The following is a 27,670-nucleotide window of genomic DNA, read 5'->3' as shown; positions in this document are numbered from 1 at the left end:
TTAACTGGTGTAGTGGTTCCCATGTGCTGAGCATCTGAAATAAACATGCGGTGCAGGTTGACGGGCAGGAAAGAACTCACAGATCCTTAGCAGCAAAACCCCTTTCAGAATCCAGATCTGCTGAGGTCTGGCACCAACAGTCTGGTAAACATTTACAATGAATTAGGTTGGCAGGTTGATAGATTTCTCATTACAAAGTTAGGTTTCTTGAACTTTCCAGAAACTGGAAGAGAATATTTGGACAGCAACCATACCAGCAACAGGGCAGGGGAGTGAGACCTGAGGATGTTGGCTCAGCCATTTCCTGAGCAGATCCAGAAGGGAATGCTTTCAATTACTGTCACACAATGGGCCAGATGAACCCTAGTCTGTTCTCCCAAAACAAAGGAAAAAGAAGGGAGGGGTAGAGGAAAAGAGGAGAGTGGAGGAAAAGAAAACTAAGGGAAAGAAGGGGATAGAGAAGGGAGGGAGGAGGAAGGGAAGACAGAGAAGAAAAGAGAGAGAGAGAGAGAACAAAAAGAAGGAACAGAGGTAGGGAGGGATGAAAGAAAGGAGAAAGGGAGCGGGACCGTCATTGCAATTAAGTCAAAGCAAGGATTAACAATTGTAATAGATATAAAGGTTACTTTTGCATAAAAACGAAAATAGAAAAGGTCAGTTCAGGAAATGTTAACACACTAGCTCAGTCACTCTCAGTTCACAGGCCTGAGTCATCTGGCTTTGCAGGCCCACAGAATATAGCCTTGTTGCTTGGACTTTTATGAGGCATATCTGTCCTGGTGGTAGCTAGCAGACTGGCAGGGCTACAACTGGCATGCCCTCAGGTCATAAACTAATTATGGCACAATCATTCACTTGTTCTAGCCATTCTGCCAATTACTTCATGAGTGGGGAGGGCAGGCCCCTTGTCTAGTGCTAGTTCTGGACACAAAAACCTCGTCTCCAGATCCTTCCTTCCTGGGGTGTTACTTGGGAGTCTGCAGGGCCATCAACAAACTCAACACGCCTTGCTGCTGCTCCTCCTGCTTTGATACTCCATTTACCAGGCATTGTGCTCTGTAGGCTCAGGATGGAAAGGAAAACCTATGAAGAAAGTACTTTCAAAGGGCACAGGGTCTAGAAGAGTTGGAGAAGAAGCTCAGAATCACTCAAAATCTTTGTCACTCATTCAGTTATGCAATACCAGGTGCTCAGCCCTGAGGTCATTTGCATACTGTAGTATTAAACAGACTAAGTAGGTTGTTATACTTAGTCATTTAGGAATCTCTCTCTCTCTCTCTCTCTCTCTCTCTCTCTCTGTGTGTGTGTGTGTGTGTGTGTGTGTGTGTGTGTGTGTGTGTGTGTGTAGAGTTACAATTAAAAGGATCATGAATTTAAGAGAGAAGAGAAAAAAAGAGAAAGAGAGAAAGGGGTAAGGGGTGCATGAGAGAGTTTGGAGGGAGGGAAGGGAAGTGGGGGGAGTGAAATAATTATAATTTCTTTTTAAAATATATTTTATTAATTTATTCATATTACATCTCAATGGTTATCCCATCCCTTGTATCCTCCCATTCCTCCCTCCCATTTTCCCCCTACTCCCCTCCCCTATGACAGTGACTGACGGGACCTCTTCCCCCTGCATATGCTCATAGGGTATCAAGTCTCTTCTTGGTAGCCTGCTACCCTTCCTCTGAGTGCCACCAGGCCTCAAAAAATTAGCATAAAATTTTTTAAAACTTGCTTTTCTTAAGTCCATTTGCATGCCTCAACCCCCAACTTTTCCTAACTAGAAAGTCCTTTTGGAATCCGGACACTGAATTAGTTATCTGAATATACCCTTCATATTCTGAGGGAGAAGAGAGAAGATGAAGACATTTTCTTCCACAGTCAGTGTAATCTTCTTTCCCACCCCCTCCCACCAATGGAGGATGAGCTTTCTGCTCTTCAGAGGCACAATTCAACTAAAGCTTTATGTAGACCTGTCTATCTAAAAGAGGAGTTAATTATTGCCTTTCAGCATCACACCTCCCTGCCCCCAGGACTGCCCCCTTCACACTCCAATCAAACTCCTGACAAAGCCCATACAAAATGCATGCCTTTACACATGCACAGCCATACACCAGAGCCAAAGCCTTCCAGATAGCCTCAGGGAACCAAGAATGTGTACCTTGATATGCATGTAAACACATGAAAAGGTATGCACATTGGTTTACTTACAAACAGAAGAGAAGGTATGTACACTGCAGAGGCCTGGTGAAATTTCACAGGCCAGTGAGCTGGAGAACTGAGTAAAGAGGAGAAAAGAATAAGTCGAAATTCTCCACAGAGTCCTGTTTTTTCAAGGCAGGCAGCATACACATAGGCACTGAACAGTGACAAGTAATCTGCTAGGACTGGAGAGAATGGATTCATAGGGAACCCCCCGTCAGGATAGTATGCTGGTGATTTGACAGTAATACAGTTGAGGTCCTGGAGTAAATTACTTCCATGCTTATTATTGCTTATGGAGAACATCACCCAATTTAGACTCAGACATTTAAACAAGTCCCACTCCCTGACACAAGTCAGAGAAAACATTCCTGCCAGGAGTACCCTTTGTAAGGTGGAGTTTTGCCAAGCACACAGGCATCTGCAGCCCTCTGTGGTCACATATTCTGCCTATTTGCCTCATACAGGCCCCACGGTCTGTTTGCATTCCCACACCTGGCCCTACCTTCCAGCAGAGGCCAAGAGCATCATTCCTGGACCAGTGCCCAGCCTTTGAAGTCAGAGAGAATGTAGCCTGTTAGATGAGGAGATCCAGATTCAAGACTTCTCAACATACACTTCCCTTCCTCAGCCATGCTTATAGAAAAGTCAAACTCAAAAGGCACTCTGGCTACTTAAAAGAAGGGGGAGAAGGAGGAAGAGGAAAAGGAGGAGGAGGAGGAGGAGGAGACGACCACAGAAGACAGAAGGGCTAGTCTCTATTGGCTGGCCAGAGAGTTTGAGCATCTTTACTGAAGGTGTGGCCATGGAATCCATAAACAAGACACTATCCCTCAAGTTTCCCTTAAAGTGTCTTTCTTAGCTGGGAGTGGTGCTGGGAGCCTGCAATCGCAGTACTTAGGATGTGGAAGCTGCATGATTAGGATCAGGAATTCAAGATTGTCCTCAGCTATACAATGAGTTTAAGGCTAACCTGGACACAGAAGACCCTATCTCAGAATAAAACACAGAAAAACCTCTTGTTCTGCTGCACTGTTCCCACTACTATACACAGAAAGAAAGCAGCAAGTCCGACAGGCCTAACTTACCGTGTCTGGCCCTACCTTTTAGCAGTGCCCACTTACAGTGCAGCAGAGCTCAAGCCTAAGGAGCTCTGGAGACGTTGCACTTCAGGTTTCCTGAAAACAGGTTTGGATATTTGCATGGAAGCAGTCATTTTTAAAAGCAACAGTTTCTCACTGCTCAGCCATCTATCGATAAACATTGGAAGTCACATGGCTTTATTTTGGCCAAGGTCACAAACCACTTGTAATCTAGGAAAGAAGACAGGAAAACACCTACCACTGGTAGCAAACGCTGAAGGAAAACTATTTTATAATAAGACCAGTTATGAAACTAGAAAAAGGCAACTGTCTCTCTTTAGGTTTACAAGAGTTCTTCGTCTTGCAAGTTGGTAGAGGGAGTGAAGATGTGTCTCCTTTATAAAAATAGTAATTGCATATATGTCTTTGTCTATATATGCATTTCATGGGACTGAAGAAATTAAGCCTTCGACTTTCTCCTAGTAAAATAATCCAGTAAGTATATGAATATGTATGTATACAAATGGCAATTTTAGCACTGTTTATAGTAACCAAACTTTAGATTAAAATTAAATGACAAGTATAGCCCTTATAAAATGTGATACTGTGAACTCACTGAAATGATTACATAAAATGTAGACAGAAAATGATTCTATAACACACTGTTAAGTGTAAAATCATGAACTATAAGACAATGTACCTAATATTATTTTGTAATTAATATATGTATAGGCATGTAGGAGTAAACTGTAAAATAGATACATACTACTAAATACTAATGTAAGGAATAGAAAGGAGGCCAGTTTTCTTTAAACCTTTATGTGTTATCCAAGTTAACATCAAAACAACAAGCATTACTGTTTTTTAATGACTTTTTTTAAAATGAAGCTATATTCATTTTGAAAAGAAATAGAGATGTGCTGGGACAACAGTAAGAGCAGCCAACCACTTACTGAATAATCACTTTTTGCTATGGTTTTAAGGATACTTATATTTTTATTCTATTATAGTAAGGTTTCTCCTAGTTTGATTAAAATCCTTTCTTCCTATTACCATCCATTCTTTCACTAAGCACCCATCATGTGCAAGGAACTGCAGAGGCATGAAGGTGAGTAAAGACAACACCCCGCCTCCCCACTCTATGCAGTCTGATCTCCAGTGGTGTAGCATAGCAGACCTGCTCTCCTGGAAGGCTGACCTGAGACCAAACTCTAGGGCACAAAGTGCCTGGTGACCAAAGGTCCACTGTAAGAAACAAGGTGATAGGAAATACATGGCCAAAGCACTGTGTGTGTGTGTGTGTGTGTGTGTGTAATTCTATGTTAGGTAGTGTTCCATATCTTACAGTGCCACGGTTACTCTACTGTTACTATTCCTGCTACAAAAAAACAACAACAACAAAAAAAACAAAAGCAGCAGTTAACATTTTATCACACCCTTACTGGCTGTGACATATACCAGGCTCAGTGCTTTATATACAAGTTTTCACAAAGTATCAATCCATTAAAGGTAAGGATTAATATGAAAACAAACTAGAACAAATCTAACAGACAAATTAGAATTCTCCAGAATTCTTTGCATATCCTCTATTTACCACAAGGAAGTTGATACTCATCTTACTCGAGTACGTACATAAATACTTTTGCCTTTCCTTAACACAGATCGCAAACTTAATAAATTGCTGTATAGGGTTCTGTACACAGATGAACTCTTGCAATTCAGTGGTTGGTCAATGGTACTTCAATTCATACTTGTTGCCTTATATGATAATCTTAGTAACTAAAGTATATATCAAATAGTGATAACATAGTACATATCTAACAAACGATATACATTGTCTTAATATATTGAGTTTCAAAATACACCTATCAGGAAGGTACTCATTTTCCAGGTAACAGTTCAGAGAAATGTGGACCCTACTGCTTCAGTGTGATAAAGCAAAGTTTAAACTCGGGTCTGAATTATATCAAGGCCTATGTTCTTTACATGCTTCATGAAAGACACTTCCAATCACTTAAAATATAAATGGTTACACTTTAGCTAAAGCAATAGCCAGATCACAATGAGCAAAAAATTAAAAAATTAAAAAAGATCATAGCTAATGAGCTTGGAGGCTGATCCAAGGAAAAGCAGTGAACATAAAAGAGACATCATCAAAGCTAAGCTTGAAGAAAATAACCTATTCCAAAGCAACATTATCCCTCTTTTGAGATTGAATACAGGCAAGAAAGTACAGTTTACAAAAGAATGTCTTTTGGATGAGGAAAGTCTTCAAGGTGCACAATGTCCAAATGAAGACCAGTTGTCTCCTTGAATTCCCAGTCTGAGAACTTACAGTGACTGCATTCTTGGCGAGGATATATGGTGCTAGAGGTCTGGTTCCCTGACACTAAGTACAAACTTCACCCCGAAGCAAACATTTCAACTTTCTAACAGTCTCAGAATGCTGTCAACTAATGATGTTCTGGTTGGCATGGCCAAAAGATGATGCACTTCGCCTGATTCTCAGAAAAGACCATCTCAGGACTTAAGACTAGAAATGCTGAAGAACAAAAGGATCAGAGGCCATGTAGGCCAAAGTTTTGAAGTACTTCCCCACAAGGTCGATGACTGTTATGTAGGTATTTCCTATTTCAAACATTCCCTCCTGAAGGGAGGCTTCCTTAAGATTCAGGAAATAACATTTAGAAGTCTCAGGAAGTTCAAAAATCTTAGAAGATTCACAAGGCCCCCTGCCAGTGTTCTATAAGCAGTAATAATTGTAGCGGAGAGGAGACTGCCCCAGAGGCCAAGCTGTGTGGGTCAATCCTGCAGGAAGCACACAGGTTACAGTGTTCTTGACTTGACACCCATGCTCGTGTGGGCTTTCTCATGCTGCAGCTGCCTTCGAATCCTCCTTGCTCCTGGAAGTAACCCTGAGAAACCCACTCACCTATTCACTAAGCTATACTGGAGTAGAATAGACATATGTTAATGTCGCTCCAGAAAAACTCATACAACATTTGCCTTGTCCAGTTTCATTCATATTTCTGTCCACTTTCCGGGCCTACTAAGTAGCCAAAAAGATTTCCAAACAAATTTGAAAGAAGGTTTTTGAATTGTGTAAGATTTTATTTTTTTCTTATTTAAAACAATTTTCGTTTTCTTTACACTTTTACATATATATTTATATTATTACACATATATACAATAAACTACCTATAGCAAGAAGAACCATGACACAATCAAGAATTATATGTTACATTCTTAGTGTTTTAGCTATTTGTATTTGACAGCCTTGAAGAAGACATCTTTCCTATTTTGGTGCATCTAAAACTCTGAAGAGCCTGGAGAGATGGCTCAGAGGTTAAGAACACTGGCTGCTCTTCCAAAGGTCCTGAGTTCAATTCCCAGCAACCACATGGTGGCTCATAACCATCTATAGTGAGATCTGGTGCCCTCGTCTAGCATGCAGACATACATTCAGGCAAAAACACTGTATACTTAATAAATAAATCTTCTTTAAAAATAAAATAAAAATAAAATTCTGAATGTAAATCAATCTCCATCACATATTGTCATTATCAACTTAAAACATCTATCTAGCCCTAAAAACATCTTCGCCCACAAACAACTAAGCATCATTGTAAAACTAGGATACCAGGTCTTCAACTCCCTCAGAGACTTGAGAAGGAATAAATTTGATTACCTGAGTATACAGGGAGTACAGGTTAGTAGCTTTTCAAATGAGAAGATGGCAGAGACAGTTTGTTACCTGAATAACCACCCAAAACTCTCTATAACATCGGAGCACCATCTTCAGCCTTCTGGCCCAATATATCTGACAAGACATATTTGTGAGGCAGGAACTATTAAGGACTTGCTTACCCTGTCTTGGCAGAGTTTGGCCGTTGACTCTACCTGCATGTCCTATTCTAGGCAGAATTCTGTCTGTATAATTTGATCATATTCTTCTCCTCTAAGTCCTTCTAGATTCTCTCCCACTCCATACCCACCAAACTTTACGTACTTTCTCAAAAGACAAATACAACTATCTAACAATAAATCCAACATGTTTCCCCATAACCAAGATAATGAAATAAAACAACCCCCAAAGAGAAAACAAACAAAAATCCAAACTGCAACCAAATAAAAGCCACACCATGGAATCCATTATCTAGTACTCAACTATTCTTGAACATGGGGCCTGCCCTGGAGTGGTTGATAGGCCCAGTGTCACTCTATGGGAAAAAACTGATTTTCCTTCTTCAAGTGGGTATAAGTAACAGTTTAGTTGTTAACCTTTACCTTAGTGGCTAGGTTTATATTCATTCATTCATTCATTCATTCATTCATTTTTAAAATAGCAAAATAAAATATAATAAGCTGAAACAAAAACTACCACATTGACTTTAGACAAGACAAACAAACAGAAGGAAAAGAACCCAAGAGAAGGCACAACAGTCATTTGCACTCTTCAGGAATCCCATAAAAAGCACTAAACTGGAAGCCATGATATATACTCAGGAGACCTGGTACAGAGCCGTGCCTGCTGCTCCAGTCTCTGTGCATTCTGGCTCTTACACTTTCTGCCTCCTCTTCCGTGGGGCTCCCTGAGCTAAAGTTCTAGGCATGTAGCTCAGCAATAGAGTCCTTGCCTAGTGTGCTTCATATGAAGCCCTAGGTTCCATCCCAGAAGTACACACACAAAAAAAGCTGTTAGTCAACAGAGAAGAATAAATGGGAGTTGTTGGTATTGTCGTGTTTGTTTGTTCGTTTTTAAGCAGGTGTAGCAGGGAGTGGCAACCAGTAGATAGTCTGACCAAGAACAGTGCTGGAACAAGAACTCCAAAACTCAGAGAAATATTGTCACAAGAAGTAGCCAAGGCCTACCCCAGTTTACCCAAGAGGTGCAGTCTAGAGGCTAGTAAATGGAAAGAGATGCCATGGCCGGGAGTCAAGGTGAAAGGAAGGTAGAAAGAATAGAGTGTCTGGAGAGTACCAGTCTGAATGTTTTTGCTTACTTCTGTTGAGAGACCAACAGCTGGCTCAGATAACAAAGCGAAGGAGGGATTGTTAGGAACCAGGTCTCATCAAAGTAAAAGGTGTGAGAACCCCGACCCCTTGTGCAGGTAGAGGAAATACTGAAGGGTGTGGCAGGAGAAAAGGGGGGCAGAAATACCAGTCAGAAAAGAAATGGGAAGTAACATTTTCCTCCCAATAATGACCAAATTGAAATAGAGTGACTTATTTCCCCAGATTGTTCTTCCAATAATGCTGAAACCTACGTGTACCAGCCATTTGATGAGAAAGGAGACTGAGACAAAGGATGTGCCTGTGTTGTAGGAAGCAGAACTTTCTGCCCTTGAGTCCAGGTGCCTGTGGCTTCAAAGCTTGTACCCTTTGACTCACACTGCTCAATAGTATGAGTAGAGTAGGAACCAGGCCCTGAACACTGGCTGTGGAAGGCAGAGGGGAGCAATGTATATTAGTGCCAGAGAAAAGCTTTCCAATGGCAGAGCTAGACAGACAGAAGTATTAGACCTTATTATGTTTCTACCTATTTTATAGTATTTCTTTCCTTTATGTATTTAACATAACATATTTTACATATGTAAGTATCACTATTGTGTATTTAAACAAAAAGCTAAAACAATTATACATAATGTATGTGAACATATAACTAAATATCTAGAATACATACTGTAACATAAATCTTTTTTTTTTCAATGTAACAAAAAAGTTAAAGGTATTTCCTTGTCTTTTATTTTTGCTTTTTTTTTTGAGGTAGCCATTCCAACAAATGTAAGGTGATATTCAATTGTGTCTTTAATACACACATATGCATACACACACATGCATACACACACATGCACACACACACGCACACACACATGCATACACAAAATAACGTCTTTATTTTTAAAAAATGACCAACATTATTAACCATCAAGGAAACATAAATCTTATGTAACTATAGATATGTAAATATCACTCTACATTATATATTTCTATAAATATAGTTAATGGTATATGGTCATATTATTATAATTTATATTTATAATAGCACACTAACATTATATATTTGGCTATATCCAACTATATATGCATAACCTAACCTTTATTTAAATATATAATGATAGTCATAATAGTACTACTATGTAGTACTTACTGAACATAACTATACATAGGTATAGCACTAAGCGTTTAGTGACTGGGGTTATTTGTTCAAATCAGAATGTTTCCATATTATCTATATTATTATCTTCAACTAACAAGTTAAATGTGAATCCCAAGGTCCCATGAGAAATTAATGAAAGAACTTCCCTTGAATTCTCTTTACATCTAGATTCATAGAACCATAGAAAATATTAATTAACAAAAAAGAGACAATAAAATCCTCCATTATAGCAGCTATATACCCACCTTTTCCCTGAGACTTTCAAGCTGCGGAAACAGTGTTTTGATTCGATCTCTTAATTTTTCCACGTTTCTGGTCTCTTCCCCCCCCCCCCCCAAAAAAAAACCAATAAACCTCTCAGATTCAGTATCTGGGCTCTTCATTTTCTTTTCTTTTTCCTTTGTATCTTCCATTTCACCTCTACTCTGGTTGAGAGCTCAATGAAAAATCATATCTTTGACTGAGGAATCAGAGTAAGGAAACTGAAGACACTGCAGGGCAGCTGAATGGTCCAAGAGATGATTTCCTGAACTAGGAGGCCCAGCAAGAGTTCACTAGCTAATCCTGCAAAAGATGCTTGGGTGCCTCCTTAAGCCCTTCAATGACCTGATTCTTTACTGGAGCATTAAATCAGCCAGTTGTAAATGAGTAAGAAGACTTTTTAAAGAGTTGCTAAGGCTTCAGGTAAATTATCCAACATTCAGATAAGATACATATTTAAAGATGTTCTCTACATCTTTAATTGGATACCAATACAAAAAAAAGTGAGGAAATATAAATAACTAATTTCATGGAACTGGAGTATGATTCATCTACATCATAGGCTATTAAAAAGTAATTTAAAATTAAGTTTTAAAACGAGTTCTAATGCCAAGGGCAAAGGGCCATAATTAACTAAGCAGGAGAACTGGAGGGTAGGATAAAGATAATACGACTGTGTAGTATAATCTCAAATATAAGTTACTTTCATATGTAAAACAATCTACTACGTTAATGTGAAAAAACTTCTAAGAATCAAAATGAACAGTTCGGACCTCTTATGTCATGCCTTGTCGATTGCAGTCAGGTTTTTCTCAGCCACAGTTTAAGTTTCTGTTACATAATCTCATTTGTAAAACAGGGGTGCAAGTAACCAGCAATCTCCTACAGTTGCTGTGCTGATGAAACGAAAAGGATGATGCAAAGCGACGCTAACCATTAGAGTGCCCTTCACCTCAGAGCTCTTGAAGAAATCCTAAATGCTGCACACGTGGAGGGTGGTTTGTGGTAAGTGACTTCTCCCATTTCCACTGTCATAGCCACACCCCAGGCCTTTATGCTCTCAGAGATTGCCCGGATTTCCTTACAGTCTCGGAACCAGATCTCCTTGTTTTTTTCTACCTATCCTCATCTTCCTCCAGGCATCAAGAACCACCTTCCCGATCATATTAATACATCGCTCAGACTCCCACAGAGGGTTCTTATGCATCCATTGGAGCGAAAAGGACAGCACTAGAGATCATCTGTGACTGGGGACACCAAGAACATTGTGGAAGTTCAGGTTACTGTTTCGAATTTGTCTCTCAGTGAATGTAGAACTCCTGTCACTATCCAATCACCAAGAAAATCTCTAAGAAATAGACCTTGCTTGCATCCAAACTAGTCCCAGCTGGGCCTTTTCCTTGTACCTGTGTCATGCAATAGCGTGATCTCTTTGTGGCTAAATGTAACATATAAAATATGTTCTTCTAGCTCAGCTGAAGAGTCAAATCATAAAAAAAATAAATAAAATGCGATAAACTAATTCAGTTTCCACAGTCATTAGGACTATGGAACCTGGAAGCTTCCAGCCCAAAATCAAACATCACTTTCTAATACTTTGCAGCTGGACCTTAGGCATGTACCTTAATCAGCATGCACCTCAATCTTTTTCATCTGTGAAGTGGAGGTATTAATTATAAGCCACCTCAAAAAGCTGTTGTAAGGTAAATATATGAAGAGATAGGACGTTCTTTCAACAAATCCGGCAATCATATTTCAAAATTTAGGCCATCAATAATAATCATGTCAGAACTGTGTTTATGATACACTGTGTGCTGAAAGGAAGCATACAGTAATCTCACTGAACTCTCATAACCCCTCAGAAAGATTTAGAGTAGTCTTTTTGTTTTTCCAGGGGTGAGTGTTTTAAGACTGTCCCACACTATTTCCTGGGCTGGCTTAGAATTCACTATATATCCCAGGACAGCCTCCAACTCTCAGCAGCCATCCTGTGTCAGCCTTTCAAATGCTGAGGTTGCAGATGCAAGCCACCACACTCAGGATAATACCCTTATTTGTCTATCTATCTGTCTGTCCATGTGTCCATTTACCAGTGCTGAGGCTGGAACCCAGGGTATCACACATTCTAAGCAATTGCTTTATCACGTAGTTACCCACCTAGCCCACCCTTATTTTTACAGAAGGCAAAATACAGTACACTAGAATTCATATATGAAGGATTTCAGAGTCTATGTTAACATTTCAGAGCAATGGATTTTACTGGCAACAGAGGAAAGATAGTTGATGGTTTATAGACAATACAGACCAGGTGAAAGCTAATTATTTTCAATGATTTGGAGTGCTTAGATTTTGGAACTCACGATTTAGCTTTCAAGAGCTCATAAACACACTAGTACAGACAATCAAAATATTATCATAGATATTGTAGTCAATGATCTAAACATAAAGTGAACAGATTGTGGAGAGCAAAGTAGTGGTCGTTGTTAACTGAACATCTGGGATTTTCTCCTTAAGTACTCCAGGCCAGAGAGGGTTAATAGAAACTTTGGATCCCCAGCTATCTAGACTGCCCCTGGCCAGGAAATAGGCACAGATATTTCTGTGATGGGATCAGGGAGTCTGGAGCTCACAGGAAGGAGGAGGAGAGTTTCATACAATATGCCTCCAACCCTCCACCACTGGATGTTGTTATCTTTGGTTCTTCCTTCCTGTTCCAACAGTCACCCAGGCACCATTGCCAATCACCACCAGTTAAGGCAAAGTCTCTGCCGCTCATGGGAGTCACAGTGTGTGAGGTTGGTTCGGATAAGGATTCACACTGTTTTGTGTGCACTGAAAACTTGACCAGGTGATGTATTATTAGATTCCCTGACGCATTCCCGGAAAGGGCATCCTTTGCATTTCAATTCCATGTCTGAGAAAAACTGAACGATCCTCTCAGTCAGTCAGCTGCCCAACCAAAGCAAAAAGGAAGATCAGAAATATACTTCTCACCTGTGACAAGTGCCCGACAATGGTTACCAAATGCACATGTAGCTTGGGAGAAAATAAGTTAGGAGACACTCAGGACCCCTATGTACAGGAACACTGGGATAATTTAATAGGAATACCACTAGGATGCTTCTTGTCCTCCTCTACAAATTCTCAAATGGAAATCACACAGCATGGGCACATGCCTCTCCAGTATCTCCATCCACCCCCATCTTCCAAGCTAATTTGAGATTAGCAGGTAAATTTCTTCCTCTTCTATGGCGGCATCCAATATTTAACCCTATCTTCCAAGTTATAATAAAATAATGACAAATATAACAAAGAATAATCTGGTGCTATAAGCTGCTTATTTTCATTTTTGAATGCCAAAACTAGATTATTTTTGTTCTATACTTGGTTTGAATGCCTTCTCCCTCCAAGTCATATGTTGGAGATTTAGTCCCCAAATTAATATGTTGATAGTACTTGAAGGTGAAGCTTTTGGGAGGTAATTTAGTTAGAAGAGGTCATGACCCCAAGGGTTCCCTATGGTGAGATTAGTGGTTTTATAAAGAGGAGGTCAGAGTTTCCCTTTTTCACATTTTTTTGTCATGCTTTGAATCTGAAATGCTCCCCCACAGGCTCATTGTTTAAGGATTTACCCTATAGGTGGTGCTGGTGTTATTTAGGGGAGTTCTAAAAAAAATTTAGGAGATGGGACCTAGCTCAAGAAGGTAGCTAACTAGTGGCCAAGATTCCTGTCACATTATGTCTCCCTCCCTACACCCCTCCCTTTCATCCTCCTCTGTCCTCTATAAAGTAAACTGGGGAGGTTGCTGTTGTTTTGGTTTGTTCTTTTTGTTTTTTTGTTTTTGTTTTGTTTTGTTTTTGTTGTTGTTGTTGCTGTTACTGTTTCTTATGTCATACTGCCTAAAAACAGGCTCAGAATTCTGGAAAGCAACAATGTTTCTTCTTCTTCAGTTGTTATTCTCAGGTTATGTGTTGTAGTAACAACAGGAAAAATAAAGAACCTCTCTAGCGCCGTTCTAATACAGATGTAGCTAGGCCATGGATATGGGACTCTCCGGATTCCACAACTATGAAAAACATCTCTGTTCCTCTTAGTAAGAATACTGACTAGTCTGGACTCTTCTATAACCCTAGATCCTTATAGCTATATGCTGAGAGACCAAGCAAGAGCCCTCCTAAATATTCTAGCTACCGGATCAATGGTTCTGTAGCACAAATATGAGGTAATAGTGGTCTATGTTTGGATGGGAACAGGCTCTATATGGGCTCCAAGCTATCAGTTCTAAACCGGAAAGAGAGTTGGACATCATCCTATACTGTTTCCTGAAAGAAAAAAAAAGCCCAAAATGCTATTTGAAACCAAACAATTATTGTTCTAGTGAAGTCAGAAAACTTAAAAACCAAGGAAATGTACATTCTCCCCTTTCTCCCTGGCTTTCATCATTTGCTCTGACTTTAAATACCATGTGCAGTTCTGATATCCCAGGCATGAGAGCAACAAGCTGAAAAGCTCAAAGAAAATGCGTACCATGATAAATTTATAATAATTACAATAAATATCAATTTTATTGAATTAGTAAGCAAAAATATATCAAATCCAAAATATAGAAAAGCCTAACTATATACTATAATTTTCATTTTAAAAATATAGATAATTATTTGATGACAGAAACAAAAATGAATATAAACATTAAGAGCATATAGTGCTGACTGTTTTTTTTAAATACTAAGTCTCAAAAAATAAAGAGTTGGGGATATATATTCTGCCAAGTCCTTTTCTAGGTGCAATGTACACACTATCTCATTTAATCATCACAATAACTATATGGGGTTTATACTCCCACGGTCCTCGTACTACTGATGAGAAATGTAGCGTCTAAGACAAGTTATATAAGCTAGGCATGGTAGCATATGCCTGTAATCCTGGCACTAGGGAGGCAGGCGAATCTCTTTGAGTTCGAGGCCAGCCTGGTCTACAAAGTGAGTCCAGGACAGCCAAGGCTACACAAAGAAACCCTGTCTCAAAAAAACAAAAACAAACAAACAAACAAAAAGTCAAGTTATATAGTATAAAGAAGTGTCCATACCTAGTATACACACATATACACTAGATGAAATAGTACTTATCTGCTAAGAAAGATGGCTCGGTGGGTACAGGTTCTTGCTGAGAAGCCCGGCTACTTAAATTCAATCCACAGGACCCACATAGCAGAAGGAGGGAACCAACTCCTGCAGATTGTCCTCAGACCTCCACACATGCCGTGGCACATATTCTCTCCCACATAAATAAGTGAATAAAAAGAAAAAGAACAAGGGGATAGAAGGATGGTTAAGCAATCAAGAACACTTGTTCTTCCAAAGGATCTGGGTTCAATTTCCAGCATGCATGTAGTGACTCACAAGCATCTGTAACTCCAGTTCCAAGAGATCCAACACCCTCTTCTGGCCTCTACAGGTACCAGGCATGCAAGTAAATGCACAGACAAATATTCAGGCAAAACACCCATACATGTAAGTTTTTTAATTAAAAAGTTGTTTTTAAAAGGAATCCTGTAACATGCGTCAACATGGACAAACCTTAAAGACATTAGTAAATCATTTATAGAAGGACAAACTCCAATGAGAGATTGAAAAAAGTTGATCTTATAGAAATAAAGTATGGAAAGGTGGCTATAGGGGTTAGGAAGTTGCTAAGCACCTGACATAAAAATTCAGTTATACAAGAAGAATATTTTCTAGAAATTTGTTCTACCACATTGTACTTGCAGATAACAATACTATATTGTATACTTAAGTATCATGCTAAGTGTTCCTAGAAAATGAAATAAAACGAGAAGCTACATGCCATACCATCATACACTGATGGTCAAATCAGGTCTAGATACAGATTAGAAAGAAAGTAAATTTATCACTGTTCATATATGATATGAACAATTTAGATTAAAAATACTCCAAGGAATCTATGAAAATGTTAATAGAACAAATAAGTGAAATAAGTAAGAACAATTTGAATATATTTCTACACAGTAGAAATAAACAGTAAGTAAAAATTTAAATCTAAGTCATATAATAGCATCAAATATGAAAATACATAAGGAGAAATTTAATAAAATGTGTCTGAGACCAGTAAAGGAAAATACAAAGCATGGCTATGATTAACAAGATAGGCTATAAATACATATAAACATTCTTATTCTTAGACTAGAAGAACCAGCATCATTAAAATATTAATTCTCTTACAACTTGATCTACTGATATAACACAGCCATAATCATTATACCAACAGTCTTTTAAAATAAACATTAAAAGGCTGAGTCTAAAGCTTCTATGGAAAATCAAACAACTAAGAGTAAACAAAAGACCTTTAAAAGGAACATTGAAGGACTACTTGATTACAAAATAGTATGTATCAATCTAAAGGTAAATATGTAACTTACTAATATGTAACATTTCCAAAATAAAACCTCATTTGAGAATAGGACCAATGGAAATGAATACAAACAAGTTCATCACTTTAACAAATATGACTAGAACTTCTAGAAGGGAGGGGGCAGAAACAAACAACTGGACACAATGGCTCACAACTATAATTTCAGTACTGAGGAGACACAGACAGGAAGACTGAGTTAGAGACCAGCGTGGGTAAAATAGTGAGACCCTGTCTCAAAAATCTAGGAGCTAGGGATGTAGGTCAGTGGTATGGTACTCCCCTAGCATGTGTGAGGTCCTGTGTTCAATCCCTAGCACTTAAAGAATGAAACTAAACAAAACCCTCAGTCATTTCCTCTACAACATACAAGAATTACACCCCCCACTGACTTTCACACGAACTCTGGTGCCCCATATTTCGCCATGTCCCCTTGATGGGGAGGCCTGGTGGCACTCAGAGGCAGGATAGCAGGCTACCAAGAAGAGACTTGATACCCTAGCATCATATTCAAGGGGAGGAGGTCCCCCTCAGTTACAGTCATAGGGAAGGGGAATGGGGTGAAAGCGGGAGGGAAGGAGAAATGGGAGGATGCACAGGATGGGATAGCAATTGAGATGTAATATGAATGATTTTATTTTTCAATAAAAAAACTGAAAACAATAAAGAAAAGGCACCATGACAAAAAAAAAAAAAAAAAGAATTACACTCCCCAACTTAAGCTTAAGAACTGAAACTATATAACTTCTAGAATCAAATACAGGGGTACAAAACTGTTAAGTTGTACACTAGCATGCGCAGGGCTCTGAGTTTTATGCCACTGTTAGAAAGGAAAAAATACATTTAAAAAATACTAGATTACATACGAGTAAAAGGAAACTTTGGAGTACCATAGATATCTGAATTAAGACAATAGTTTCACAGATAGTGCTAAAATTGATCAAATTATATATGCATTTGCAAGTATTCTTATTGTATATTACTTATTCCTCAATAAAGGCATACAATACAAAAGTACATTGCATCCTCAATAATACTTCTATACTAATGCTGAATATGCTAGTAAAATTGAAAATACTTATAAAATTTACTTACTAGAGATCACTAGATAAAATGATGTGAACAAGACAACAGAATAAGCTCTTAACTTTCTCATCCCAATGGCCACCGCAATTCAACTGCAAAATACCAACAAATTCCTTCATAGGAAATCCAGACAGGAATAGCAAGGGGGCCAGTGGCCAGGGCTCTTGCCACCAAGCCTGATCACCTGAGCTTATTCCGAGACATCTGCTTGACAGGAATGAACTGCCTCCCCAAGTCCTCCTGACTGCCACACCTGTGGTAGAAGCACATGCACACATGTGTGTGCAAACGCACACATGCCAAACAAACAAACGTAAAAGAAATCCAGAAATGATTGAGCCACTCCTGGACCACAGGCGACCGTGAGAATGATCATTTCAAAGCTGATAGAGAAATTTGAAGCAGCCTCTCATAGCCATTACCTATCGCACCACATCATGACTGATAGGAAAGAACCCTGCTTATGACTTCTCCCCAAGAAGAGAACGTTGGAGCATGGATCTAACACTCCAGCTTTGCCAGGAGCTGTCTGAAAGCACAGCCTTCGCTTTAAATATTAGAGTATTGGTGGGAACGGGCATATACGCTAGCCACCTTGTGACCAGTAAGATCTGAGGCGGCCATTGAGAATAATAGTCATCTCAGGCTCTCCCCTAAGGAAGCATAGGAGCCAACAGATGACAAACCCTAGATCTTAGCTTCTCCCTGAAGGAAAGAGCGTGACCAATGAATGACCCAAGTTCTTGGGGCGGGGTGGGGGGAGGGCATGTGAAGTCTTCTGTTGGACTCTTCTAGTGCCTCTTGTAGTTCAGTGATAATATCCTTTAGCCCTAGTCTCATCTGTCCTGAAGAGCTAAGGGAACCTGGCATACTTCTAACTACCAGGTTCACTGTGATCCCAGATGACGATTTATGCTGGCAGTTGCCATAGTGCACCCAACAGGCTCAGCCACAGAGCAAACAGGAAAAACAAAACACAACAAAAACCCTAATTTTTCTTTGGGCTGAGAAAGAGATGAAGAGTGTCTATTGATGCAGTTTTCCCAAAGGTTCTGCTAGAGGCCAGCCTCCGTCTCATTATGGTAGGCTGCTAACTGGACTTGGTATATGTATGAATCCTTGGGGCCACTAACAGCAATGAATACAGGTTAGCTTAGTCCAAATTTGACAGTTTGAAAACCATCAGCATCTAAAGTTGAGCAACTCGATGCATAAGGACTGTATTACAAGAGTTAACTGTCTGGTGCACAGAGAGTAACACAAAAATTCAAGGAACATAAGTCCCAAGCAAAGAAACAAAACCATCTGAACTAAGGCAAATGAAGTAGGGATACATAATTCATCTGACAGCATCAAAATAGCAGCATCAAGATACAGAAGAGAAGAATACATATACACATTAAAATGTTCAACAACAAAGTAGGAAAAACAAAGCAAAAAAATTTTTGGCTGAAGAATGGTAACTAAACTGAAAGATACACTAGGAAAGTTCAACAACAGACTAAATCAATCAGAAAAAATAATTATTAAATTCAAAGGTAATTATCCTATCTTAACCCATCAGGGGAGCAAAGGAAAAAAAGAAAGAGCAAGGAGACATTAAGGCACTCGTGGGACACCATTAATGAGACCAATATATGCAAACAGGAGTTGTAGGAGGAGAAGAGGGAAAGTTTTCCCAAAAAACGTATTAAAAAGTAACGATCTACAACTTCCCAAATGAAGAAAAAGAAATTCATATCTAGAGACAATGAGCAACAGATAGGATAAATGTGAAGAAATCTTCAGCTAGACAGTTTAATGATTGTCTCAAGAAGATAAAGAGATAATTTAGAAATCAATGAGAGAAAAACAATGTGGCTTACATATGGCAGCTTCCATTAGATTATCAGCTGATTTCACAGGAAAGACTTTACAGGTCACAAAGGGATGTGACATAAGGATTCATAGTATGGAACGAGAAAAGAAACCTGCCACTTTAGAATATTGTTCCTGGCAAAATAAGGGCACTAAAGCAGAGGAAGGGACAGGGATGGATGAAGGGAGGAAGAGAAGTAGGGAAAGAATATAGATACGATTGAGAAGCTATTATTAAAAGATCTGCCTTAATTGTTAAAGGAGTAGGTGAAACACAAGGAAAACAAGCGGAAATACAAAAGTGCATGAAACTCACTGATAAAAATAAATATTCAAACAGAAACAGACAATGTACAATAGAGAGATATGTAATATTATGAAAATATTAGGCAAGTGACTTTGAATTCTAGTATAAATACTTAGAGAAACATTAAAAAAATACATGTAAATCACCAAACTTTCTTTCTTTCTTTATTTTATGTATATGAGTGTTCTATCTTCATGTACACCTGCAGGCCAGAAGAGGCCATCTCACCACACTATAGATGGCTGTGAGCCACCATGTGGTTGCTGGGAATTGAACTAAGGACCTCTAGAAAAACAGCCAGTATTCTTAACCTCTGAGCCACCTCTCCAGTCTCAATCACCAAACTTTAAAATATATATAAAGTAGCTGGGTGCAGTAGTTCACACCTGTAATCCCAGCACTCAGGGAGGCAGAGGCAAGCGGATTTCTGTGAGTTCGAAGCCAGCCTGGTCTACAAAGCAAGTCTAGGACAGCTGTGGCTACACACTGAAACCCTGTCACGTTGAAAAAGAAAATTAACCAATACACTAACAAAGCAAGGGATCTCAATATCTGTTAAACTTTTAAAATAGAAAAATAAATAAAATCCATCAGGACTCACCTATGACCCTGAATACCAATCATCATCATCATCATCATCATCATCATCATCATCATCATCTTGAGAAAAAAACCTCACACACTTATTATGGCACTATTCATAACAGTCAAATTATAGAATCCAATAGATAAATGGATTAACAAGATGTGGTACAGGGCTGGAGAGATGGCTCAGAGGTTAAGAGCACTGACTGTTCTTCCAGAGGTCCTGAGTTCAATTCTCAGGAACCGCATGGTGGCTCACAGCCATCTATAATGTGATCTGATGCCCTCTTCTGGCCTGTGGGTGTATATGCATGCAGAGCACTGTGTACATAATAAATAAATAAACATTTTTTAAAATATCCATAATGTAATTTTATTCAGCCATAAATCAAAACAAGTCATATAATCTGTAGGAAAATAGGTGAAAATGGAGAAAGTTAGGTAAATTGAAACCTGGCGTACCTGGATGAAAATATTATGATGAAACCCATCATTGTGTGGAATGAATATATGCTAACAATAAGTAAGAAAAAGGGCAACAAAGCTAGAAGCTTCACATTTCTTTGCTTCAAGTTATGCTACAAAATGACAGCAGTTAAAATACTGGGGTAGTGCCATAAAAGCAGATGTGCACAGTGATGAACCAATATAGAAGGGCCCAAAACAAACTCAGTTACTTTGACAATGGTATCAAGAAGACACACCAGAGAAATGAAAACCTTTTCTATCAATTGAGACATGAAAAATTATAACCCTTCTGCATGAGAAAAGAAACAATATGAAAGGGCAGTGAACAGAATGGGGACGAATATATAAAAACAATTTCTCTGTTAAAGGATCAATAGCCAAAATACATAAGGAATTTACCAGCAAATAACTTGATTTTGAAATGACCCAAACTGGGATGCATAGTAAAGTTCCAGGGCAGTCTGAGCAGCCCTCAACAGTATTTAAAAATAAAAATAAAAATATGGGCTAAGAATATGAGTAGACATTTCTCCAACGAAGACATACAAGCATATGAAATGTGGAGATGACTAATCATAGCTTTACAAAATAGAAAATAAACACTGGTGAGAAAGTCAAGAAACCGAAACACTTGTACATTGTTGGGGAGAATACAAAATGGAACAAAGCATGGTGGTCTATCATAGGCCATGACTAAATATTCAACTTGCAGGTGTTATTTTAGAAGAACTGTAACCAAGATCTTCAAAGAGATATTTGCCTTCCCATGTTCACTACAGCACTATTCCCAATAAATAAAATGTGGAAACAGTGCAAATATCCATCAGTGGATATATAGATAAGGGAAATTTTATACACTACACAGTGGAATGTTATTCTGAAAGAAATTGATATGGGTGGATATGGAATACCTTAAGCTAAATGAGATAACAGTCCAGTCACAGAAGCGGAAAGACCATCTGATTACATTTAGACAAGGTATCTAAAATAGCGAAAGTTATAGAAATAGTATGCCGTGGTGGATGCCAGGCAGCAGATGAAAATGAGAAGCTTAGGTTCCGTGAGTATGACACTGTGGCTATATAAAATGAATACCTTTCTAGAGATCCACTATACATGAAGCCTGTTGTTTATATATTTTCCATGTAAATGTATTCATAATATAGACCTTAAGTGTTCTCGTTGCAATAAAAAGTTAGGTGGATGTAAAATTTTAACAAGACATATGAATATTGCCATGGTTTGGATCTTAAGTGTCCCCCAAAGGCCTATGTGCTAAAGAATTAGTCCCTGGTTTGGTGCTATTAGAAGGTGGTGAAAACTTTAAGAGGTAGGGTCTGGTGGGAGGGCCTTATATCATTGAAGGGGTGCCAAAGAGGGTGAAGGACCTTGGTTTCTTTTTCTTTTCCTCCTTCATTCTTTCTCCTTCACCTTCCTTTCTCCTCCGTATATGTTCACACACACACACACACACACACACACACACACACACACACACACACACACCTCCTCCTCCACCACCACCACCACCACCCTGGCCATGAGATGAATGGGTTTTGTCCACCAAGAGCTGTTTCAATGGTGTATCACCATTAGGCTAAAGCAAGTGGACCAAAGACTCACAGATTAAACTCTTAAAAAGGTGACCAAAATAGGCATTTGCTCTCCGTAATTTGATTTTCTCACTTATTTTGTATGAAAGCTGACTCCAACAAATATACTTTTCTGAATTCAAAGATTTAAAAAAAAAGGCTGAAAAACATCAGTGTCGTCCTTATTTTGTGTTCCAATTTTACCCAGAAGGCACAATCCAGTCTTGAAGGAGCGGCTACATATAATGACTCCCAGACCCTTCTAATACAGAATAGTGCTAGTTAGAAACATACTGGGTCATAAAAGCTGCATAGTACCAGATACCTCAGTAACTAGTATCACTTGTCTGGAGAGATGGCTTCAGGTGTCAGCTGAATAAAAATAAAGAAGAGGGTTATTAGCTTTGGCTTTCTTGGATGATGACATTAAGATGGGGCTACCTGATCTTAAGCCTTGCAATAGTTAAAAAGCAATCTTTGAGCTTTTTCACTGCAGACAGTAGAGGAAAACGAAAATGTGTGGCTCCCATATGGTTCAGTAATAATCACAACCAGTTCCCTTATAGAGTCTGACGAAATATGTAACGGGAGAAGAAAAGGAGGCCTTGTGGAAATTGCACAGGGTAGGGTGGGGTGGACAAAAACTTCGGGCCAGAGAGAGAGAAATCGGGAGTACAATCGTACTTTGCAGGACCAAACTAGAAACGTTTAGGTGCGCTCCTTATATTCATGTAAAATGCCAGCCACTCCATCAATAGACATTTTGAAGTGCCCACTAATGATTTATAGTTAATGTTTAGTGAACTGGAATGCTGCAACTGGAACTACTTAAATATTTCTTGACTTCTGAAATGCAATTCAATTGGTACATACAGGGAATTAAGAGTAGTAGCAAGGTCTTTTAGAGAATGATATGTTACCCATTGAATTGGCCTGTCTGTCTGGGTAGGAAATCATGGTTTTGTCTACTGTACTAGATAAGCATATCTCATTCAACCGAAGAGACTGGCCAACTTCAGATAGAAGCCATTTACAAATTACACACGAGAAGCTACAGTCACTATGAAATTGTGCCTGTGAGGGAGAGAAACAAGGAAATGAGGAAGACAAGGGATGAGCAGAGTAGGAGATGAAGAAGCTCTGTAGTATACAGAATTTTCAGGGTTTTTTATTTTGGTATAAGAAACAAAAATAGTTTATTTCTCCAAAAGAAACCCACCATATCACTCCACATTATTTCTACATCGATCTGTCTCCGTAGCTGTCTCTATCTCTGTGTGTCTGTCTATCCACCTCCCAACATATGCAAAACAATCTAGTTTGTAGATCGAATACAGAAACATCTATACTTTCAAAAGTGCATTTTTTTCCATCGGTTTCTGTAAAGTGTAGTGATAAATGTTAAGAGCAAGGGAGAGAAAAGATCAGATTGCAGCTAAACAAGCAATGTAATAAAACTTTGCCTTTTTATGTTGTTCCTCATTTAGCTCTGGGCATATAGGCCCTGGCTTCCACCCCTGGCACTATAAAAAAAATCCTTTAATAAATAGAAAAAAGTCTTGAAAAAGAACATGGTGAACATGTGAAGAAAAGTAGAGAAAGCTTGCAGGAGTTAGTGCAAGGACGAATAAAATAATGACACAGAGAATACAAGAAATGTTGTTTAGGATGGTCCTCAAATTAGGCCGAATTTAGTTAGGCAAGTGGGACCAGAAATGATGTTGGGATGTTATGATGAGCGAAGTACTCAGTATTTTCCAGAAAGTGTGAGTTGTCACATTTGGGGCTAACTAACAGTACATAGCAGTGACTATGGGAAATAATAAATCAAGTATTGTGAAGGCAGGTCAATCAGTGTCCGTTTGTGAGAGAAGATGTGTAAAAACTATAGCTCTATGACAATCCAAAGCCCTGGCTTGTAGTAGAGTGCTCCTCCTAGGGGGAGTTTGCAAGAGGAACACAGCCAAGCAAGTCTGAGGTGCTAGAAACGGTGTTTAGGCAGGGGGCAGTGTTGCTCAGTGTGGATGGCCTTCCTCTGAGCCTTTTCTATGTGAGGTGATGCGGGAAGAATGTGGAGAAAGGTTGTCTGCGAGGCACTGCTAGGAGCACGTAGTCACAGCAAGCACTGAAGAGAAAGGGGGCAACATTGGGAGTGGCGACAGTGGGAGGCTGAGACACGCTATTTTAACAATTTCTGAAGTAAATGTCAGCGGTGAGAACTTCGGAGACCAATCATTGAGTTCTGCTTCCTTGTGATACAGACAAAGGTTGCTAAGTTTCTCAAATACAGGAAGTGACTTAGAGGATACCTTTAAACAGGAATGGGCCCAGATGCAGCTGAGCCAGCCTGCAGTGCAAAAATCCAGACCTAAAGTAGCAAGGGCTTGAGGGCAGGTGGGAGGAGCATGATTGAAAGGGCTATTTTGAAGGAAGAAAGCCCTGACAGGATGTGATAATTAACCTGATATAGGGATGAGTAAGTGGTGACTCCAAGATTTCAATCTAACTGAGTGGGAGGTGAAGAGGCCAGGGACTATGGCAGTTTTGCAAGAAGACAATAAGAAGTTCCATTTTAGACATTTTAAGGCTTACAAGGAGACAAAAAAGAAAGAAAGAAAGAAAGAAAGAAAGAAAGAAAGAAAGAAAGAAAGAACATTCAAGTAAGCACTGCCCACCACATAGGGTCTTGGGAATTGTGAGAGTTCTTCCCTGTACTTTTTTGAGTGAAAGGTGAGTGATTTTCAAAAGTACAGACTTTAATCAATAGGAACTTTAAGGGCGGACGTGGCAGGGGCGGGGCAGGGGCCGATGACAGAGACAAGAGACAGAGACAAGGGGCTAACCTGTGATTCTCGATTCATACTGAGTAAGGGGGAAATAGAGAGAGGGAAGAGAAACAAGGCCATTCAGAGCCCCGAAAACCATGCTGGCAACAGGATTTGGGGGACAATCAAGTCAAAAGAATATAATGGAAACAACAGCATTGGTAGCAGAACTTGAGGGTTGGTTAAACAATTACAGATAATAGCTGTTTTTAAGTGGAGGTAGCTCTCTCTATACTGATAATGAATGACCTCTAGCATATGCAAATGACAAAAGGGGGCAACAGAAGGCCGTTTCAATATTCTACCTTTTCTGTAAGAAGCAAAATAATATATATGTATATATTCACATTTCCCTGGGTTTATATAGAGAGATACTGTGAAAAAGCACAATAAAAATAAATTCAGCTGGGGGAAATAAAGCTAGAGAGATAGGAGATTAAAACAAGCAGGAAATTCTTCTTTGTCCCCCTTTTCATACTAAGCAGCCTGCAAGCCATGTGCAGCAAAACTAAGAATGAAGACAGAGGAATGTCAGTCAATATGGCCTTCAAGTAGGCATCAGTTAGTCACACTGGAGATGAATAAGGAAGACACGGACAAGAGGAAAACACACTTCTATGTGCCCGAGCCCACACAAAGTACATAAGGAACTGATGTCTGCAGCTGCCATTGGGAAGAAACCTTAGGTGGTTTAGGGACAGGGATAAAGTAAGATGCTTCTGTTTCTATATTTTGAATTTGGGTCCATGATCATTGATTAATCACTCCTCTGCGATAACAGCTTAAACACATAAACTGTCCCAGTAAGAAGCCTGGGAAGGAAGGAGCCTATCCTTCATTTCAAAATTGTTGGCAAAGGTAGAAAAGGGAAAAAGAACAGATCTGTAGGGACCAAAAGCAGCAAACCCAGTGTGTGTTTACTCCCTTCCCACTTTGACAAGCAACGGGAGCACTAGGAAGAACAGGAACTCCCAAACACTGGGGGGGGGGGGGGGGAAACACCATTTGTATACTGAGTGAATGAATTTTGGCAAGTTAATTAAACCTCGCCACCTCCATATCTCTCTCTTAGAATAGGGACATCGATAGCTATCTTTCACACATTATATCCCCACCTCCACCCCGCCCGGAGTGTGTAATTGGTGCCTTAAATGAGCTTCCCAAGAAAGCCTTGAAATGACTGGCCTGTGAGACGCAACTTTCTCCAGTGTTACAACGCAAACAACACAGTCAGAGCGGAGTGAATAGTGGGATTAGAAAGATAATATGAGGTATAAAAATGGGATCTCTCAAACAGAGCTGTAAGGGATAAGACAAGCATATGATTTGCTGTCAGTTAAACGCGGGTTCCGATTCTAGCTCGACTCCGCTTTATCTGAAGAACAATGACTTGCCTCTCTGGACCTCACTTTCTTCATCTGTGAAATCGGACCAGTATGACTTTGTATATGGCAGTGATGACTTTATAGTGAAAATGCATGCCTAATTGCAAGAACACACAAGATCCTTAACGGCAACTTTGATCATCTCCAGCCCAGAGTTAAGGCTCCCAAGCACATAAACACAGCAATGCCAATTTCCTATTGTGCATTTTCATCCCCTTGCCCTTTCAAAACCAGCCTTCAGTACATAAAAGCACATCAGCTAGCTAGCCCTTTGATTTTTCAAGCACCTATGAGGTCACCCAAAGAATTCTCTCCTGCCCTTTGAACCTTTAATTCCTTCTTAAATGATTTACTGGCTGTCTGGCCTCTAAATGACCATGCGAACAGCAATGTCCTCTCTATCCGAGGCTCTGTCCCTTTGATAACTAAGGTACCCCAGGACGGGACTCACCATTCTCACACCCTTAAAAATAAGCCGCCATGAAAATTTAGAAGTAAAGAGCGCAGTAAAACTATCCAAATCTCCCACCAATGTATGCAAATGCCAATTCATTTCCTAGTTAAGAATGCCTCCAATTATTCATACCTCTCTCATACTTACAAGAGATTCTGATAAGGATATGTGCTTCCAGTGGTCGCCCGGCAGTCCAGCTCTGAAAGTCCGTTCCAGTGAAACACACTCCGGAGCAGTAGACTGGTCAGCGGCAAGCGAAGCACTAGGGTGTTGCCGTGCTGTCCCTGTGTATTTTAACACTGATCCTTAACCTGTCCCCTTAGTGCCCTAAGATAACCTCACCGTCATACAGACAAGGACCAATGACATCAAACCTCATCAGGAGGAGGAGTATGTCAGTTCCTTTCCTTTCTTGGCAATCTCGGCTTTGAGTGAAACAGTGAGAAAAGGAATGTCATGGTCAAATAACGAAGACACTTAAGGCACTATGTATAAATACCAGACAGTGACTCATAACGAAGGCCAGTGAGATAGAACACGTTAGGGCTTGTTTAAGCAAAAGTGACAAAGCACGCGCACGTACATACACATACACACACACAGAGAGATGCATACAGACACAGACACACACACACACACACACACACACACGCACGCACGCACACGCACACGCGCACACGCGCGCACACACACACGTGTGCACACACACGCACACGCTGATTTAAAGTCTTCAAATTTTAGCTGAAAGAATGAAGTACTTGAATCAAGCACAAAAATGACTACACCCACTCTAACCAGAGTACCAAGTAGAATGGCTGTGTTACAAGGCTCACAGCATGAGGACCACTCCCTGACACCAGCCTGGGGAACACAGCTCACATACGCAAGGCAGGCAGCCTGGAGACACCCCATCTTCCACTCCTGCCACTCCCTTTTCACATCTCACGTTGCACTGGACCGTCTTAACCTCCCCGCCCCCCACCATTCCTTTCAC

At 39.7% G+C, this 27,670-nt stretch overlaps 1 protein-coding gene across 4 annotated transcripts in view; it reads right to left on the bottom strand.

The window, feature by feature from the left end:
- Positions 1 to 27,670, bottom strand: part of SHROOM4 (shroom family member 4) — a 204,178-nt gene that overhangs the window by 160,891 nt on the left and 15,617 nt on the right. The window contains exon 1 of one of the 4 annotated variants that reach the window (XM_084790229.1): positions 26,824 to 26,971. The exons of the other annotated variants lie outside the window; for them this stretch is intronic. The gene's annotated coding sequence lies outside the window, so the exon portion shown is untranslated. Of the gene's footprint in view, positions 1 to 26,823; positions 26,972 to 27,670 lie in introns of those variants that run through there. 4 annotated transcript variants of the gene reach the window in all.

The sequence above is a fragment of the Acomys minous genome, assembly GCF_964271855.1.
Source record: "Acomys minous genome assembly, chromosome: 7".
Taxonomy (NCBI): domain Eukaryota; kingdom Metazoa; phylum Chordata; class Mammalia; order Rodentia; family Muridae; genus Acomys; species Acomys minous.
This window is presented reverse-complemented; position numbering and strand designations above follow the sequence as displayed.